This window comes from Hemiscyllium ocellatum (genome assembly GCF_020745735.1).
Source record: "Hemiscyllium ocellatum isolate sHemOce1 chromosome 15 unlocalized genomic scaffold, sHemOce1.pat.X.cur. SUPER_15_unloc_2, whole genome shotgun sequence".
Classification (NCBI taxonomy): domain Eukaryota; kingdom Metazoa; phylum Chordata; class Chondrichthyes; order Orectolobiformes; family Hemiscylliidae; genus Hemiscyllium; species Hemiscyllium ocellatum.
This window is the reverse complement of record NW_026867456.1, coordinates 544943-548641: the sequence shown is the minus strand read 5'-3', so window position 1 is coordinate 548641 and position 3699 is coordinate 544943.

The following is a 3699-nucleotide window of genomic DNA, read 5'->3' as shown; positions in this document are numbered from 1 at the left end:
ATGCCGAAGCATCGGGAAAGATTCAAAAACTCATGCCGAACATGAGTTCCGAAGTGCCGGAGGAACTGGGCGAATTGAGCCCGGCGGTTGGCCAGATGTCGTTTTGAGTCTGCAGCCCGAAAACTTTAACTTTGTCTGCCGCGGAAGTCTGGACCGGGGAAAAATCCAAACGGTTTTGCCGGGTTCGAGTTCCAGAGCGAAGCAGTCGAATTTGAAATTCAGACCCATTCAGTGCCACTTGACATTGTGACACAGTGAGGTTGGCGGGGTACCCGGAGATTTCTGGGAACACGATTTTTAGAACAAAATGGCGGCGCGGGACCACTTTGAAAGGCATCCGAAAAACGGTTCCGCGGGCAGAGCACTTGAATGACAGGCCTGTGTGCATGCCCAAGAGCTCTCGGAAGTCTAATTTTTGACACTTTGTCAAATTTTCGACAGACTTACCCAACTCTTGCTGCCTGTTCTAAGAATCAGTCAGAGGCCTGTGCGGCGGTCTCTTGACACTTTGGAGGGCGGGCAAACCCCACGTTGACTCCGGCCGTCCCTCCAAAAGGCACTTGCTATTGGGGGAAAGGATTGCAAGTAGCCTGGTTCCCGTGGGAGCGGCCAGGAAGGGTGCAGGCTGGCCCTTGCCTGAGCATTCCCAAAACCCTCTTCCGCTGAGAGCAGACCTCGCACGCCGCACTACCGGCTCTGGGAGTGGTTGGCCGCTATTGTACATAGTCCGGTCCTTCCTCTGCCACCCGGCAAGTGCGATGGCTCTGCCGCCCTGCGGTGCTCGTCACCCAGGTTTGGGGAACACGATACTTAGAACATGTTGGCGGCTCGGGACCTGCAGGCGAAAGGGGCCCCGTGGTGCTGAGCACATCGACCTCGGGTCTCAGTGCAAGCCGGAGAGTTCGCGGAAGTCTTAAAAGATTTTGACATCTGCTCAAATCTTTGACAGGCTTGCCTGACTCTTTCCGTCCGTTCTAAGAATCAGTCGGAGGCCGGGGCGGGGACGGTCTCTTGACACACGGAGGGTTGGCTTCCCTCCTCAGGCGTTTGTGTCGAAAATGAAGGCGAGAGATGCAAGCGTCCTGGTTCCCCTGGGTGCTGCCAGCAAGGGTGCAGGCTGACCCTTGCCTGAGCACTCCCAAAAGCCTCTTAAGCTGAGAGCAGGCGCCGCACTACCGGCTCTGGGAGTCGTTGGCCGCTATTGTACATAGTCCGGTCCTTCCTCTGCCACCCGGCAAGTGCGATGGCTCTGCCTCCCTGCGGTGCTCGTCACCCAGGTTTGGGGAACACGATACTTAGAACATGTTGGCGGCTCGGGACCTGCAGGCGAAGGGGGCCCCGTGGTGCTGAGCACATCGACCTCGCGTCTCAGTGCAAGCCGGAGAGTTCGCGGAAGTCTTAACAGGCTTGCCTGACTCTTTCCGTCCGTTCTAAGAATCAGTCGGAGGCCGGGGCGGGGACGGTCTCTTGACACACGGAGGGTTGGCTTCCCTCCTCAGGCGTTTGTGTCGAAAATGAAGGCGAGAGATGCAAGCGTCCTGGTTCCCCTGGGTGCTGCCAGCAAGGGTGCAGGCTGACCCTTGCCTGAGCACTCCCAAAAGCCTCTTAGGCTGAGAGCAGGCGCCGCACTACCGGCTCTGGGAGTCGTTGGCCGCTATTGTACATAGTCCGGTCCTTCCTCTGCCACCCGGCAAGTGCGATGGCTCTGCCTCCCTGCGGTGCCCGTCACCCAGGTTTGGAGAACACGATACTTAGAACATGTTGGCGGCTCGGGACCTGCAGGCGAAAGGGGCCCCGTGGTGCTGAGCACATCGACCTCGCGTCTCAGTGCAAGCCGGAGAGTTCGCGGAAGTCTTAACAGGCTTGCCTGACTCTTTCCGTCCGTTCTAAGAATCAGTCGGAGGCCGGGGCGGGGACGGTCTCTTGACACACGGAGGGTTGGCTTCCCTCCTCAGGCGTTTGTGTCGAAAATGAAGGCGAGAGATGCAAGCGTCCTGGTTCCCCTGGGTGCTGCCAGCAAGGGTGCAGGCTGACCCTTGCCTGAGCACTCCCAGAAGCCTCTTAGGCTGAGAGCAGACGCCGCACTACCGGCTCTGGGAGTCGTTGGCCGCTATTGTACATAGTCCGGTCCTTCCTCTGCCACCCGGCAAGTGCGATGGCTCTGCCTCCCTGCGGTGCCCGTCACCCAGGTTTGGAGAACACGATACTAAGAACATGTTGGCGGCTCGGGACCTGCAGGCGAAAGGGGCCCCGTGGTGCTTAGCACATCGACCTCGCGTCTCAGTGCAAGCCGGAGAGTTCGCGGAAGTCTAAAGCTTTTGACATTCGCTCAAAGCTTTGACAGGCTTGCCCGACTCTTTCCGTCCGTTCTAAGAATCAGTCAGAGGCCGGTGGGGAGGTCTCTTGACGCAAGGGGAGGGGTGGCGTCCCTCCTCAGGCGCTTGTGTCGAAAATGAAGGCGAGAGATGCAAGCGTCCTGGTTCCCCTGGGTGCTGCCAGCAAGGGTGCAGGCTGACCCTTGCCTGAGCACTCCCAGAAGCCTCTTAGGCTGAGAGCAGACGCCGCACTACCGGCTCTGGGAGTCGTTGGCCGCTATTGTACATAGTCCGGTCCTTCCTCTGCCACCCGGCAAGTGCGATGGCTCTGCCTCCCTGCGGTGCCCGTCACCCAGGATTGGAGAACACGATACGAAGAACATGTTGGCGGCTCGGGACCTGCAGGCGAAAGGGGCCCCGTGGTGCTTAGCACATCGACCTCGCGTCTCAGTGCAAGCCGGAGAGTTCGCGGAAGTCTAAAGCTTTTGACATTCGCTCAAAGCTTTGACAGGCTTGCCCGACTCTTTCCGTCCGTTCTAAGAATCAGTCAGAGGCCGGTGGGGTGGTCTCTTGACGCAAAGGGGAGGGGTGGCGTCCCTCCTCAGGCGCTTGTGTCGAAAAATGAAGGCGAGAGACGCGAGCGGCCTGGTTGCTTTGGGTGCTGCCAGGAAGGATGTGGTCTGACCCTTGCCTGAGCACATCCAAAAGCATGTGATGTTGAGAGCAGACCTCGAGCCCCGCACAACCGGCTCTGGGAGTCGTTGGCCGCTATTGTACATAGTCCGGTCCTTCCTCTGCCACCCGGCAAGTGCGATGGCTCTGTCGCCCTGTGGTGCCCGTCACCCAGGTTTGGGGAACACGATACTAAGAACATGTTGGCGGCTCGGGACCTGCAGGCGAAAGGGGCCCCGTGGTGCTGAGCACATCGACCTCGGGTCTCAGTGCAAGCCAGAGAGTTCGCGGAAGTCTAAAGCTTTTGACATACGCTCAAATCTTTGACAGGCTTGCCCGACTCTTTCCGTCCGTTCTAAGAATCAGTCAGAGGCCGGTCCGGAGGTCTCTTGACGCAAGGGGAGGGGTGGCGTCCCTCCTCAGGCGCTTGTGTCGAAAATGAAGGCGAGAGACACGAGCGGCCTGGTTGCTTTGGGTGCTGCCAGGAAGGATGTGGTCTGACCCTTGCCTGAGCACTCACAGAAGCATGTGACGTTGAGAGCAGACCTCGAGCCCCGCACGACCGGCTCTGGGAGTGGTTGGCCGCTATGGTACATAGTCCGGTCCTTCCTCTGCCACCCGGCAAGTGCGATGGCTCTGCCGCCCTGTGGTGCCCGTCACCCAGGTTTGGGGAACACGATACTAAGAACATGTTGGCGGCTCGGGACCTGCA